General features: G+C 45.4%; 2 non-coding genes across 2 annotated transcripts; both read right to left on the reverse strand.

Moving 5' to 3' along the window:
* Positions 1-5,146: 5,146 nt before the first annotated feature.
* TRNAQ-UUG (transfer RNA glutamine (anticodon UUG)) lies at positions 5,147-5,218 on the reverse strand. Its single transcript has one exon. It is a non-coding gene; the product is annotated as a tRNA-Gln (tRNA).
* A 10,320-nt stretch (positions 5,219-15,538) lies between these two features.
* On the reverse strand, positions 15,539-15,621 carry TRNAS-AGA (transfer RNA serine (anticodon AGA)). The gene has a single exon. It is a non-coding gene; the product is annotated as a tRNA-Ser (tRNA).
* Between the last annotated feature and the right edge of the window lie 1,442 nt (positions 15,622-17,063).

Raw genomic sequence — 17,063 nt, forward strand, 5'->3', positions numbered from 1 at the left:
AACATCCTGAAAAAAAATCTGAAAATGCTCAAAGGTCTGAACATATTAATTTCCATGTAAAAAAGACTTGCTTTTCATATGATCAGGCTTTTGAGCACTTTTTAACAGCATCAAGTTGCCAAAAACGGCAAGCGGTTTACTGAAATGAGCACATCATTCTTCAGGTGTTTTTCACTTAGAAGAGTTCCAGACTTATAATGCAAGTCAAGGGGAAAGTAAGAAAGGCCCCTGGAAGGCTCCTGAGTGACTTTTGGTGAGTTTTGTGAGCCACAAAAAGAAGCCACAAAAACGCACTCAAAAGATGCCCAAAGCAATTCTTAGAAAAACGCCACCAAAAATGTTTACAAACCGCATTAGGAAATGCTGAAAAACAAGAGAAAAGATGACTCAGGAAAATAAAATGCTGATGTTTCCTGAAGCCATTTTGGCTTGAAATCCATGTCAGTTTTACCCACCTGGAAAAAGTGTCATGTGATCATTAACACAAGTCATAGAGAATGGTTGCTTGGTGTCACATAATTAGTATGAGTTTTGCTTCCTGACTTCAATTTTTATTTCGCTAATCCTATATAATAGATAAATTTGACCATAGGATTCAAAGTGATCATTTTATGGATCCTTGTAATATTCAAGTTTTTTTTGGCTTTTGGTATGCGGATTTTAACTTTGTCTTTATATGGTAAAAATTGTTCATAGGAGGACACAGTGTGAGCGGAAAAAGTGAAACCTGCGTTTCACAAAGAAAAACCCAGGCTCCACTGAGATTTGAACTCAGATCACTAGATTCAAAGTCCAGAGTGCTAACCATTACACCTCGGAACCAGAGGGACAATGTTCCTAGCTGGATCTTCTTGTGAAGAAAAGGGTGAAACAAGCATGTTAAATCATGAATTGATGTGAAAATAGGCTCTAATGCTGCAGTGCAAATCTACTATTAATACAAAATGGTAAATTAATATCTACTATCCGTTTATTTCACAAGTGTGTGTAGAATTTCACGATATCACAACAAGGAGAGTTTTAAATGTTGATAAGAACTGGCAAATAGAGTGTTGCATCTATTACTTGGAAAAAGGGGTTGAAAAAATAAATTGCAAAACTTATACTGTTAGAAAGCTGTTTATCCAGAAGTTGCTAAAGATTATTCATTGTGTAGTAAAAGCTTTCATCCGAGACATAATTCAAGTAGAGTTTCTAAAAATCAAAGCCCATGTCCCAGTCCATCAGCCACGATAGTGCTCTGTGGCCGCTGAACAAGAGCGGGAGAAGGTCTTCTTATTGATGGCACCCGCGGTGCTACTTTTTTTTAGCATCGGGATGTACGTTATGTCGCGCAGTGCAGGCTAATCAAAAGAACATCCGAAGATGCTGTCAGTATGGTTCTACAAACCCAGTCCAAAGATCACAGACCACTGTCTTGGGAGATAGACGAGGGAATATGAAGATTGATCTTCAATAATCGGTTAAAAGTTTTAGGGAAATGGACGTAGCCGGCAGTATTTGAACCTACGGGGGGAGACCCCAAAGGATTTCTAGTCCATCTCCTTAACCACTCGGCCATGACTACTCAGACATGAAATCCTTGTGAGTTTCACACATGTTTTCTTAAAGCACAATGATCAAGATCAGTGATTATCCCACTGGATGACATCTTAGGAAAGCAAAGCAAAATTCTAGGCCTCACTAAAATGTAAAAATCTGATTTAAAGTCATCATCAATTAGAACCTTGTGCAGTTCATGGCTTTTCCCTCTTTGTAAGACGGATTTGAACTGGGTCCACTACAAAAACATCCTGAAAAAAAATCTGAAAATGCTCAAAGGTCTGAACATATTAATTTCCATGTAAAAAAGACTTACTTTTCATATGATCAGGCTTTTGAGCACCTTTTAACCGCATCAAGTTGCCAAAAACGCCAAGCGGTTAACTGAAATGAGCACATCATTCTTCAGGTGTTTTTCACTTAGAAGAGCTCCATACTTATAATGCAAGTCAAGGGGAAGGTAAGGAAGGCTCCTGAGTGACTTTTGGAGAGTTTTGTGAGCCACAAAAAGAAGCCACAAAAACGCACTCAAAAGATGCCCAAAACAATTCTTAGAAAAACGCCACCAAAAATGTTTACAAACCGCATTAGGAAATGCTGTAAAGAAGAGAAAAGATGTCTCAGGAAAATAAAATGCTGATGTTTCCTGAAGCCATTTTGGCTTGAAATCCATGTCAGTTTTACCCACCTGGAAAAAGTGATCATTAACACAAGTCATAGAGAATGGTTGCTTGGTGTCACATAAATAGTATGAGTTTTGCTTCCTGACGTCAATTTTAATTTCGCTAATCCTATATAATAGATAAATTTGGCCATAGGATTCAAAGTGATCATTTTATGGATCCTTGTAATATTCAATTTTTTTTTGGCTTTTGGTATGCGGATTTTAACTTTGTCTTTATATGGTAAACCTTGGGCATAGGAGGACACAGTGAAGTTGCTAAAGATTATTTATTGTGTAGTAAAAGCTTTCATCCGAGACATAACTCAAGTAGAGTTTGTAGAAATCAAAGCCCATGTCCCAGTCCATCAGCCCCGATAGTGCTGTGTGGCCGCTGGACAATAGTGGGAGAAGGTCTTTTTACTTGATGGCACCCGTGGTGCTTCTTTTGTTAACATCCGGACGCACGTTATGTCGCGCAGGGCAGGCTAATTAAAAGAAGATCCGAAGATGCTGTCAGTATGGTTCTACAAACCCAGTCCAAAGACCACTGTCTTGGGAGATAGACGAGGGAATATAAAAATTGATCTTCAATTATCTGTCAAAAGTTTTGGGAACATGGACGTAGCAAGCAGGATTTGAACCTAAGCAGGGAGACCCCAATGGATTTCTAATCCATCGCCTTAACCACTCAGCCACGACTACTCAGACCTGAAGTCACACACCTTTTCTTAAAGCACCATGATCAAGATCAGTGATTAACCCTCTTGTAGATGTAGCACCCCGAGGGCTCGGCTGCTTCAGGGGTATTGCACCTCAGACCAGAGGTGTGATATTCCACTCCCGGGTAAGGATGGAGTGTGGACCAGGACTCGTTTAGCTGCATGCACCACACACACCCCATTTCCGAGGGACAGCTCAACGGTGCTCCCACAGAAGTGCAGGCACGACAGCTTCTGTCCCTGGCTGGAGTGGGGCGGGGAAAGGAAAACCCAGTGGTGTAGGAGCAGATAGGGGTGGGTCTCTGGGCATAGGCAGGAGCCCATTGGTTGCAAGTCACCTGGGCTCGGGTGTCAGAAGGAGGTATAAAAGGTGGGCACCATCTTAGATCAGGGTTCAGTTCAGTGGAGACAGCCTCAGGAGAAGACAGGAAGCAGAGCCCCTGCATGGGCTCTGCTCTGCAGGCAGGCCTTGTCAGGAGGCTGGAGCCTGAGAGAGAGAGAAAGGAGAATGAACAGAAAGGACAGTAAGAAAGGAAGCAAGGAACAGGAACACAGAGAAAGGCCCAGAGACACGAGGACAGAAGGAACCCCATATGCCCAGGAGATACAGGGTGAAGGGTTGGCAGAACAGGGTACCGGAACCCAAATTGGTGGAGGCAACAGATTCCTCAGCCAAAGACCGGAGGTTGTTACCACATCTTGGTGCGACCCCTCACTACATCCACCAGAAAGGCATACCGTATAGGGTCAGGGAAACCGGAGAGAGGTTTCGCCAACAGAAGGCTCGAGGAAGCTGGACAAAGGTGGGTCACTGGTGAGGACGGCCAGAGAAAGGAAAGGAAGGGAGCCCTGTGCCACGCTCAGGAATTGCCTGGGAGTTGGTCGAGTCCCTTGCCTGGTGGACGCAGCATGACTCGGGCGGTCCTAACTGCGCATAAGTGACCTGATAAAGAACTGTGAGTAAAGCATTGAAAACTGCAACTGCACGTCTCTGTGATTTCTCGCCGCACCAGCACCATTAGTACTGGGACGCTCACACCATCACCACCATCATCCACATTAGCTGCCCTGAGGCAATACTTCTCCCGTGGGGAGTTATCCCATACTCGGCTGCACAAACAACATCAGCCTCAGCGGTCAGCAGCGCAGCGGCGGTCCCCACTGACCACAATCCACGGGTGGCGTAGCCGGACATTGTTATTACCTAAGACTGCCACTGGTTTGACCACCCTGGGCACGGACCGGGTCACCGCCACACGGAGACTACAACCCCCAGCGATCCGGCTCCGGGTACTCCCCTGCACAGCACAGGCCCAGGGAGCGCGTCATAGACATCTTAGAAAAGCAAAGCAAAATTCTAGTCCTCACTAAAATGTAAAAATCTGATTTGAACTCATCATCAATTAGAACCTTGTACAGTTCATGGCTTTGCCCTCTTCATAAGGCGAATTTGAACTGGATCCACTACAAAAACATCCTGAAAAATAACTCTAAAAATGCTCAAATGTCTGAACATATTAATTTCCATGTAAAAAAGACTTGCTTTTCATATGATCAGGCTTTTGAGCGCCTTTTAACCTCATCAAGTTGCCAAAAAGTCCAAGCGGTTAACTGAAATGAGCACATCATTCTTCAGGTATTTTTCACATAGAAGAGTTCCAGACTTATAATGCAAGTCAAGGGTAAGGTAAGAAAGACACCTGGAAGGCTCCTGAGTGACTATTGCTCAGTTTTGTGAGCCACAAAAAGAAGCCACAAAAACGCACTCAAAAGATGCCCAAAACAATTCTTTGAAAAACTCCACCAAAAATGTTTACAAACCGCATTAGGAAATGCTGAAAAACAAGAGAAAAGATGACTCAGGAAAATAAAATGCTGATGTTTCCTTAAGCCATTTTGGCTTGAAATCCATGTCAGTTTTACCCACCTAGAAAAAGTGTCATGTGATCATTAACACAAGTGATAGAGAATTGTGGCTTGGTGTCACATAAATAGTATGAGTTTTGTTTCCTGACGTCAATTTTAATTTCGCTAATCCTATATAATAGATAACTTTGGCCATAGGATTCAAAGTGATCATTTTATGGATCCTTGTAATATTCAAGTTTTTTTGGCTTTTGGTATGTGGATTTTAACTTTGTCTTTATATGTTAAACCTTGGGCATAGGAGGACACAGTGTGAGCGGAAAAAGTGAAACCTGCGTTTTATGATATTTTATCCAGGTTCCACTGAGATTTGAACTCAGATCACTGGATTCAAAGTCCAGAGTGCTAACCATTACACCATGGAACCAGAGGGACAGTTTATCTTTCTGGATCTTCTTGTGAAGAAAAGGGTGAAACGAGCATGTTAAGTCATGAATGGTTGTGAAAACAGGCTCTAATGCTGCAGTGCAAATCTACTATTAATACAAAATGGTAAATTAATATCTACTATCCTTTTTTTTCACAAGTGTGCATAGAATTCCACGATATCACAACAAGGAGAGTTTTAAATGTTGATAAAAACTGGCAAATAGAGTGTTGCATCTATTACTTGGAAAAAGGGTGAGAAAAAATAAATTGCAAAACTTATACTGTTAGAAAGCTGTTCATCCAGAAGTTGCTAAAGATTATTCATTGTGTAATAAATAGAGATGAGCGTTGTTCGACTCGAACTGTTCGCCAATCTCAAATTCGAGCTGTTTTGGGCGGTGTTCGATCCGTTCGGCGAACACAAATGATTTGATAAAAATTCGGCTGTTCGAGGTTATGTTCGATAACTGTTCGTGCACCAAAATCATAACTGGATTTTTTCTCAGTAATGATGAAAATTAATGTTAATACGCAGTTTGAGTGTACAGCGGGGCAGGAGGAGGGGCAGGGGATGGATCTCTGCAGGAATAATGAAGATCTCCATTTTTTTTTCTCTTTCCCTCATTTACAGTGGGGAGGTGCAATCTGTCAGCCTATCAGCAGTGCACACACGAAGCGAAGTGCTTTTTTTCACACAAGCAAGGGCATGTGTCATTGGCAGTGTATGTCACATGTCCTTGCCCTATAAGACCCAGCCATTTTCCCCGTCGCCACCATTTTCTCACTGCTGCAGCTGCGTGTTAGACGGCACCGCTGTTGCTGTGTGCGCTATATCTTGTTAATTTCAAGCCAATTTTCGCACAAATCTACAGATAGCTTGGGAGTAGGGAATAGTTGTGATTGCAGTCCTTTTAAGGACTAGGTTACAGCATTTCCTATGACTTTTATCAGGCAGGTCTGTGCTCTTAAATAGATAGGTTGGGAGTAAAGACTAATTGTAATTGCAGTCCTTTTCAGGACTAAGTTACATCAGTTCCTATGAGTTTTTGCCAGGCAGGTCTGTGCCAGTGCTGTGCAAGTTTTTTTCACAGCATTTGGCTAAATCTAGCAAAGCTAATCCTTTTTGGCCTATTGCAGAGTGTGTTAGTCAGTGGAGTAGCCTATCTGTGTTGCAAGCTACACAACCTGTGTATAGAATACCAATTTTTTTACTGCACCTAGTGAAGTAAAACCTTTTGGGCATAGCATCATTCTATTAGTCCATCTATACTGACCTCCATCAGGTTGCAAATTGAAAATAATTTTTTTCTGCATCTAGCCCTGAAAAAATATTTGGGCTTCTAGCAGTGTGTGGGACTTGGTCTATTAGTCCATCTATACTGACCTCCATCAGGTTGAAAATTGACTATAATTTTTTTCTGCATCTAGCTCTGAAAAAATATATGGGCTTCTAGCAGTGTGTGGGACTTGGTCTATTAGTCCATCTATACTGAACTCCATCAGGTTGCAAATTGAATATAATTTTTTTCTGTATCTAACCCAGCCAATAGTTTTGGCCTAATACCACAGTTTTGCCACTCAGCTCTGCTCGGTTCCCATCCATTGTTTTTTTGTGCAAACAACTCCAGAGTTGTCAATTAGTTAACCAACAAAATGAGTGGAAAAAGGCCTGCTGCTGGTGGAAAGGGGAATAGGCGTGTTGGGAAGGGGAAAAAAGGTTGTGTCCGTGGGTTAGGTGATAAAGCAACAGTAACATCTGCAGAAGAAAGACCACCTTCCAGCCAAACTAAAATGTCTACTTCTTTTAGCGGACAATATGATAAGATCCCTTTCTAACGGCCACACCAATCGCTACAAATTCCAGATGAGGCACAAAAACAGCAGGTGCTTCAATGGATATCAAGTGCTCCTTTAAGTGGGCTCTCCTCCACATCAACTTCAACATCATAAATACTCCAGTCCTCAAAGGTGTCACCCCAATCGCACTTGCTTCCTCACAGCTCCCAAATCTCCAGCTGCCCGTCTGAGTATGAGGTAGAACAGATGGTTGAGTCTGCAGAGCTGTTTACTCATACTATAGCCTGGGAATCAGAGGTCGGCTCCAGCGCTTCTGTGAATCCAGACGAGGAAATGATCTGCACTGATGCCCAGAATCTTTATGAGTCGGATCCAGGACCAGACGCTGAAGGTTCTGACCATAATGTAGACCCTCATTCCCAAACTGTAAATTCTGTTGTTGGAGACAATGAGGAAGACGATGATGAGACTCAAATACCTAATTGGAGCGACAACTTTAGTTTTTTGTCAGGGCAGGAACAGGTTGACTCTGAGGACGACGGGTGTGATAACGCACAGGGTGATGATGATGAGGTTGGAGATCCCACTTACTGTCAACCCACAGTCAGCCAAGAGATGAGGTCAGCAGAGGAGGTGGAGGAGAATGCTATTGACCACAAAGTCAGGTTGCGCCTTCCTGGACAGAGACGTAGCACTGGAAGCACGCCAACAACTGCATCCTCAAACACAACTCTGCCTCTCACCACAAGTCGTGGTGGCTCTTCAGGTCGCATGGGTGCTAAGCCTTGCATAGCCTGGGCATTTTTTCAGATCGATAAAGATGACCCAACTCATGTTATCTGTAACATTTGTCAGCAAAAGCTAAGTAGAGGCCAAAAAATACATAGTTTGAGTACTTCATGCATGAACCGGCACATGGACATGAAGCATAAGTTGCAGTGGGAAGCTCACTGTGCTACAATGTGGCCTAGCCGGCCGGGCCAACCACCGTCTGCCATATCTTGTGCATCCGCGGCCTCTTCATCCTCTGTGACTGGGGGTACAGCAGTCACACTTGTTTTGGGACGCAGACCTGCCACCTCTTTACCCGCAACAGCCAGCGTGATTGGCAGGTCATCATTTTCTTTGGAGGTGGTAACGTTGAGCGCTGTCCAACATCGATAGCACCACCTTTGGATCAAGGCAACCTAACATGTCTGCCTGCATCTTCCTCACAGACCGGCAGTTTGCCGGGGACACCCTTATCAACCCCGTCTAAGCACAATAGCCAGCTCTCGGTCCCTCAGATGTGGACAAGTAAAAGACCATTTCCTCCTAACCATGAGAAAGCTAAGAGGTTGAAATTCACCATCTGCAAGCTCTTGGCTACAGAAATGCTGCCTTTCCGCCTGGTGGACACAGAGGATTTTCGAGACCTTATGTCCGTCGCAGTGCCCCAGTACCAGATGCCCAGTCGGCACTACTTCTCAAAGAAAGGTGTGCATGCGCTCCACCAGCATGTCGCACACAACATCACCGCTTCTTTGAGAAACTCTGTGTGTGACAGGGTGCATTTCACCACAGACACTTGGACGAGTAGGCATGGACAGGGGCGTTACATGTCGCTGACTGGGCACTGGGTAACTATGGTGACAGCAGGACAAGGGGCTGCTGTCCAAGTCTTGCCGTCCCCACGAGTTGTGCGTCAATCCTCTTTATCTCAAAGTTCCTCCACTGCTTCTGCCTCCTCAACCTCCTCTCGGTCCTCCACCTGCACCCAAAGCCTGTCTGGTCATGCCACAAGCTTTCTAACTGCGCAGAAGGGATCCTGCACACCTCCTTACTATGCTGGCAGTAGGGTTCAACATCATCAGGCGGTTTTTACTTTGAAATGTCTGGGAAATGTGAGGCACACAGCTGAGGAGTTGTGGTCAGCTCTGGAGAACCAATTTCATGAATGGTTGTCTTCACTGGACCTGAAACCAGGGAAGGCCGTGTGCAACAATGCTGCAAACCTGGGTGCGGCCCTTCGCCGGGGCAATGTCACACACGTGCCTTGTATGGCTCACTTGTTGAACCTGGTTGTCCAGCAATTTTTAGCCCACTATCCCGGACTAGATGGCCTTCTGCAGAGGGCACGGTCACTGTGTGCTCACTTCCGCCGTTCGCATCCCGCAGCTCAGCGACTTACATCTCTACAGAAGTCGTTGGGCCTGCCACTTCACCGGCTAAAATGCGATGTGCCTACCCGGTGGAATTCAACTCTGCACATGTTGCAGCGACTGTGGCAGCACCGACAAGCCCTGATGCAATACGTTCTGACATATAGCCTGCGCCAACGAGATCCAGAGGTGGGGCAAATCACGCTGGAGGAGTGGTCTCAGATCAGGGTCCTATGCACCCTTCTGCACAGTTTTGAAATGGCGACGAAGATGTTTAGTGCTGACGATGCCATTATCAGCATGACTATTCCGGTGATGTACATGCTGGAGCACATGTTAAACAGAATTCGGAGTCAGGTGGTGGCACAAGAGGAGGTGGAGGAAGTAGAGGAGGAGGAGTTGTATGCAGAAGGGCTAACATCTGCAAGGTCCAGATGGTCGGCAGCACCAAGGCGGCAGGCATGTGAGGGTGGGGGAGATGGTTTTACCAGGGCGCATGGTAGCAGCCAAACTAGTGAGGAAGGTGCAGGAGCCCAGGAAGAAGTGGAGGATGAACTGATTGAAGACTCATCAGATGAGGGAGACCTTGATCACATTTCTGTTGTGCGAGGTTGGGGGAGAGGACAGAGGAAGGAAGCATGATTGTTACCTCGCCACCAACACAACAGGGACTTGGTGCTCCTGGATACGCAAGACACATGAGTGCCTTCTTGCTGCACTACCTGCAACATGACCCTCCAATTGTGAGAATTAGAAATAATCCTGACTACTGGGTTGCCACACTGTTAGATCCCCGGTACAAAAGTAAATTTGCAGAAATTATTCCTGCCATAAAAAGGGATGCACGCATGCAGGAGTATCAGCAGAGACTGTTGCAGAATCTTACATGTGCTTTTCCACAAAACACCAGTGGTGCACGTAGTGAATCTCACAGTTCCAACTTGCACTCAAACCGTAACAGAAACACAGTATCTGCTGGTAACATCAATTTTGCGGAATCATTTCACCACTTTTTTAGCCCATCCTTTGCAAGGCCACAGGAGACAAGAAGTCTGACACATAGTCAACGCCTAGAGACGATGGTACAGGAGTATCTCCAAGTAAACATTGAAGCCATGACTATGTCACTGGACCCTTGCTCTTTCTGGGCTTCCAATCTGGATAAATGGCCGGAGCTAGCCACTTACGCCTTGGAGATCTTGTCATGCCCCGCAGCCAGCGTTCTGTCTGAACGTGTGTTCAGCGCTGCTGGTGGTGTGCTGACAGATAAGCGCACGAGGCTCTCCACTGATAATGTAGACAGACTCACGTTCATAAAGATGAACAAATCATGGATCCGAAACGACTTTTCTACCCCTGTGTCATCCTGGGGAGAGTAAAAGCTTGATGATTGGTTAAAATCACCTCACCAACCGTTTTAAGCTTTCAATTTACTAATCATGTTCATCTGTATCTTGGCTGGAAAATAATTTGGGCTTTGTAGCAGTGTGCAGTACAGATTCTATTAGGCCATCTATACTAAGCTCCACCAGATTTAAAATTACTAATCATGTTTATCTGTATCTTGGCTGGAAAATAATTTGGGCTTTGTAGCAGTGTGCAGTACTGATTCTATTAGGCCATCTATACTAAGCTCCACCACATTTAAAATTACTAATCATGTTTATCTGTATCTTGGCTGGAAAATAATTTGGGCTTTGTAGCAGTGTGCAGCACTGATTCTATTAGGCCATCTATACTAAGCTCCACCAGATTTAAAATAAATAATAATTTTTAGCTGCATCTAGCCCGGAAAATAATTTTGGGGCTCCGAGATGCACAAGACACATAAGTGCCTTCTTTCTGCACTACCTGCAACATGACCCTCAGATTGTCAGAATTCGAAGTATTCCTGACTACTGGGTTGCCACACTCTTAGATCCCCCACGCTCTTCGATCAACCTTTTCATTTTAATAAAGACCAAAAAAATGGTCATTTTTGAAATTATAAGTATTAGCAGGTTATTAGAAACTGAAATCAAACAGTTTTCAACTCAAAACTTTATTCTAGGTGATGTTACATTTGCACATAGGACCCCTTGTTCGAAAGGAGCTTCTGAACTCTCACGTCCATTGAATTTGTCAGGATTTGGATGGTTTCTGCTTCAATTGTTTTGCATGAGGACAGAATACCCTCCCAGAGCTGTTGCTTAGACGTGAACTGCCTCCCGCCATCATAGACACTCCTTTTGATGATGCTCCAGAGGTTCTGAATGGGGTAGAGGTCAGGGGAGCATGGGGGTCACACCATAAGTTTGTCCCCTTTTATGCCCATATCAGCCAGAGATGCAGATGTGTTATGTGCAGCATGAGACGGTGCATTATCATGCATAAAAATGATCTTGCTGTGGAATACACGGTTCTTCTTCTTGAACCATGGCAGGAAGTGCTGTTTGAGAAACTCCACATACATTATGGAGTTCATCTTTACCCCTTCAGGGATCCTAAAGGGGCCGACAATCTCTCTCCCCATGATTCCAGCCCAAAACATTACTCCACCTCCTCCTTGTTGGCGCTGTAGCCGTGTTTGTGTGGGGTGTCCATCAACCAGCCATCCTCCACTCCATCCATCTGCACCATCGAGTGTTGCACGGCACTCATCCGTGAACAAAACAGTTTTGAAATCAGTCTTCATGTAATGTTTGGCCCACTGGAGCCGTTTCTGCTTGTGTGAAGTGGATAGAGGAGGTCGACAGGATGGTGTACGCACAGCTGCAAACCTCTGAAGGACCCTGCATCTTGTTGTTCGGGGGACGTTGGAGGCACCAGCAGCTTCAAAAACTTGTCTGCTGCTATGACAAGGCTTTTTTGCCGCTGCTCTTTTAACCTGATGTAATTGCCTGTAGGAAAGAGTCCTCAATTTGCCCTTATCAGCACGCACACGTGTGTACTGTGAATCAGCTTCATACTTCTTGATTGCCAAGACACTTCATCCTGATCATCGCACAATGTTGATTGTAGTCATGCCTTGACCTAAACACTCCACAATTTGTTGCTTCTCAGCAGCCGACACATCCTTTTTCTTTCCCATTTTGGCAGAAAATGTAGGCTGCTTAATAATGTGGGACAGCCTACTTAAGTAGTCTTGCCTTTCATTGGACACACCTGCCAAACTAATTAGCACAGGTGTCTGCAATTGCTTACAGTGATATAAAGAGCCCTGACACACATCACCATCAATGAGTTTAACTGACAAACAAACAAATTCTTCCCTTATCACTCCTAAACACTTTTTGTATAATAATTTGGAACGCAGTGTACATGTGCTTTTCCACAAAACACCATTGGTTCAAGTAGTGAATCTTACAGTTCTAACTTGCCAACCGTGGTCTGTATGGAGTTGTTCAATAAAGGGCCCAAAATTAAGATAACATAGATGGGAGAGGTCTCTATGAATAGGAATTCCTAAGTATTTGATACCCTGTGAGGGCCAGGCAAAGGGAAAGTTGGACTGGATGGAATCCTGTATGGATTTGGGGAGGGAGACATCGAGGGCCTCATACTTCGCTGCATTGATTTTAAAATTTGACCATGTAACAAAGTGATCTATTTCAGCCAAAACAGCAGGGATGGATATATGTGATTGAGTGATATATACTAGGACATCATCAGCAAATAGAGAGCACTTGTACTCGGTGCCTCCCACCTCAATCCACCTAATATTGGGGTTATGGCGAATTGATGAGAGCAGGTGCTCCGTCACTAGGATGTATAAGAGAGGGGACAGAGGACAAACATACCTTGTCCCATTGGTGATTATGAAAGGTGATGAAAATGTTCTGAAGTGCCCCCTGGGCTTTGGGACACCCGGAGCCGGACCCTTTTTGGTGGATGCTGGTGGTTGTAGTCTCCGTGGCGGCGACCCGGTTCCGTTGCTCAGGGCGGTCAAACCAGTGGCGGAACTATTTATGTGGTTTTGATGTTTAAATGTCCGACTACGCCACCCGTGGATTGAGGTCAGAGTGAACCGCCGCTGCAGGGCAGACCGCTGAGGCTGATGTTGTGGGTGCAGCAGAGCGTAGCATAACTTCCCACGGGAGGAGTATAGCCTCAGGGCAGTGTATGCGGAGGATGGGGTTGATGGTGCAGGGCAGCAGCAGAAATAACACGGAGTCAGTGATGCAGTCCAGGGCCTTTACTCACAGTTCTTATTATCCAGACCACTTCTGCAGGTAACGGCTGCCCACGTCGTACTGTGCTCACCAGGTGAGGGGCTCAGACAACTCCCAGATAACTTTGGAGTGCTTCACAGGACCTCCTTTGTGTGTCCTTTGTCTGGCCTTTCTTACCAACCCTTCTGTCCGGCTGCCTCGGGCCTCCTCTTGGTAAACTTGGCGCCAGTTTCCCTGACCCTATGTGGTGCCTTCCTAGCGGGTGTAGCAAGGCGGTGCGCCACATAAAATGTCACAGCCTCCGGTTTCTAGCTGAGGGTCGTTTCCCGCCTCCACTAGTTTCGGGGACCGGTCTCCCCCTTTGTCCTTACCCCCCCACGCAGGTGGATTCGGGCGTGCGGTGGCGACTCGCCCGTCCGCACCCCTGGGATCCCTTCGTTCCTCATTCATGGAGCCTTCTCCGCTCCTCTTCCTTCCTTCTCCCTCTTTCAGGCCTGGGCCTCTGTTACTAGGCCCACCTCCGGAGCAGAGCTCTTGCAGAGCCCCTGCTCCCTGTCACTTCTGCTCAGACTTCTCTGCACTGAACTAAGATGGTGCCCACCTTTTATACTCCCTTCTCAATGCACCAAGGAAATGCTTCCTACCTGCTCCTGCACTACAGGGTTCCCCTTCCTCAGTGTTCCCTCCCCCCACTCCAGCCAGGGACAGGGACTGTCGTGCCCATCTCAGGGGCTTATTGGTCGCCCTGCCCCACGGCAATGTGGTGTAATGCATGCAGGTGTCTGGTCCTGATCCACACTCCATCCTTACCTGAGAGTGAGATATCACACCTCTGGGTGAGGTGCAATACCTCTGTAGCAACCGAGCCCTCAGAGTGCTACAGTTCCATTTATCTTCAGCCTAGGTGACGTATTACGATACAGGGCCGTGATTTTGGCTATAAAAGGGTCCCCTAGACCCCTACCCCAAGCTTTTTAAGAGAATAATATATGGCGTGCCAGGAGACTCTATGGAATGCTTTCTCAGCATCCAACTAGAGTATCTAATTACAAATTTTTAACTGCATCTAGCCCAGGAAATACTTTGTGCCTAGTAGCAGCGTCTGCTAGTCAGCGGATTATCCCGGCTGTTAAGCAAGCTACACCACCTGTAGTTTGGACACTTAACTTTTTCAAAGGAAATGCTTCGGGACCACGGGATACTCAGTGAAGAGCATCAGGAGGCATCCCAAGGCATAGGGGCTGGGACTGGCGGTAGGATGCCTTGCGGTGGACAGCCGAGCTCGATCCTTATAAAAGCTTTTTAACTGCAGCAGCTTTAGTGGATGCTACTGGAGTTGGAATTACGCGGCTGCTGGCATGAGACTTGCCCTCCAATAGATCCTTGTAAAAGGATTTAAAGTATATTCATTCAAATTAGAGAGACAATTTAAATTAAAAAGCTTAGAGCTGCCTCCACCACAGGGGGGCTCACTAGACCCACCAGCGGACAGGCACAAGTATTGGGAGAGGGGGGCTGGCTGTCAGGGTCCACGGCGGCTCTGGCACAAACCCAGCGACACGGAGGTGGCACGGGCAGGAGCGGACTGGTCTTGTCGGCTTCTCACTTTTTGGATTTTAGAAGGGCATGACATGCCTATATCTGTGTCTCCGCCTCCTTTTACTCCTCCACCTCTTTTCTTTTCGCATGACTATATGTACTTGTCACTTTTCCATGTGTTAGTTGTGTCTTCTGAGCAGTTTGTCAGCTTTTGGACACCTTTGAAGGTGTTTTCTATGTGTTTCTATGTGTTTTTGTTTGCCTGCCATTGGTTTTAACGGTGTTCGAAGGTGTTCGACGAACAGTTCGGCGAACACACGAACCGAACTTCAACACTATGGGGGTGGCTCAACACTAGTAGTTAGAGCTTCCATCCGAGACATAATTCAAGTAGAGTTTGTAGAAATCAAAGCCCATGTCCCAGTCCATCAGCCACGATAGTGCTCTGTGGCCGCTGGACAAGAGCGGGAGAAGGTCTTCTTACTTGATGGCACCCACGGTGCTTCTTTTCTTTAGCATCGGGACGCACGTTATGTCGCGCAGGGCAGGCTAATCAAAAGAAGATCCGAAGATGCTGTCAGTATGGTTCTACAAACCCAGTCCAAAGATCACAGACCACTGTCTTGGGAGATAGACGAGGGAATATGAAAATAGATCTTCAATAATCTGTCAAAAGTTTTGGGAACATGGAGGTAGTCGCAGGATTTGAACCTGCGCAGGGAGACCCCTATGGATTTCTAGTCCATCACCTTAACCACTCGGCCACGACTACTCAGACTTGAAATGCTTGTGAGATTTACACTCCTTTTCTTAAAGCACCATGATCAAGATCAGCGATCATCCCTCTGGAAGACATCTTAGAAAAGAAAAGCAAACTTCTAGGCCTCAGTAAAATGTAAAAATCTGATTTAAAGTCATCATCAATTAGAACCTTGTACAGTTCATGGCTTTTCCCTCTTCATAAGGCGGATTTGAACTGGGTCCACTAAAAAAACATCCTGAAAAAAACTCTTAAAATGCTCAAAGGTCTGAACATATTAGTTCCCATGTAAAAAAGACTTACTTTTCATATAATCAGGCTTTTGAGCGCCTTTTAACCGCATCAAGTTGCCAAAAATGCCAAGCAGTTAAATAAAATGAGCACATCATTCTTCAGGTGTTTTTCACTTAGAAGAGTTCCAGACTTATAATGCAAGTCAAGGGGAAGGTAAGAAAGACCCCTGGAAGGCTCCTGAGTGACTTTTGGTGAGTTTTGTGAGCCACAAAAAGAAGCCACAAAAACGCACTCAAAAGATGTGTGGCACCCCGTTAGAAAAACGCCACCAAAAATGTTTGCAAACCGCATTAGGAAATGCTGAAAAACAAGAGAAAAGATGACTCAGGAAAATAAAATGCTGATGTTTCCTGAAGCCATTTTGGCTTGAAATCCATGTCAGTTTTACCCACCTGGAAAAAGTGTCATGTGATCATTAATAGTGTTGAGCGAGCACTAAAATACTCGGGTGCTCGAAGCTCGGGCCGAGCTCACTGTGATACTCGGGTGCTCGACCCGAGCAACGAGCCCAATGTTAATCTATGGGAGACCCGAACATTTTTGCGGCGGCTCCCCCGGCAGTCTGTAGAAAGCCTAAAAAGTGCCCAAAACGATAGTGACAGTGCTCAAATGACATGGGGACAGCATGGGGATCGCCCCTGGAAGCATTTCTGACCCCCAGGTCACTGCTGTCAACAACGTGGTCAGAGGTATTAAGCCACTTTTACAGGCTCACAATAAAACGTTCAAAAACGAAAGTGAAATTGCTTTCCTGTGAAATATGTTAACCCCTTAACGACCATGGGTCTTTCTGTTTTTGTGTTTTTCTTTTTTGCTCCCCTTCTTCACCCTATCGTGTGCTGGAAAATGAGAAAAAAATTCCAAGTGCAGTGAAACTGCAAAAAAAATGCAATTCCACAGTTGTTTTTTGGGTCCTTTTTTTACCACGTTCACAGATTGCTAAAACTGACCTGCCATCATTATTTTCCAGGTCGTTACGAGTTCATAGACAACAAACATGTATAGGTTCTTTTTTTTTTAAGTGGTGAAAAATAAATCCAAAGCTTGCTAAAAAAAAACAAAAAAAATGACGCCATTTTCTGAGACCCTTAGCTTCTCCATTTTTCGGGATCTGGGGCCACGTGAGGGCTTATTTTTTGCGTGCCGGGCTGTCGTTTTTAT

This window comes from Phyllobates terribilis, unplaced genomic scaffold (assembly GCF_046119375.1).
Source record: "Phyllobates terribilis strain yellow unplaced genomic scaffold, ASM4611937v1 Scaffold_13__5_contigs__length_258822181, whole genome shotgun sequence".
In the NCBI taxonomy this organism is placed as follows: Eukaryota; Metazoa; Chordata; class Amphibia; order Anura; family Dendrobatidae; genus Phyllobates; species Phyllobates terribilis.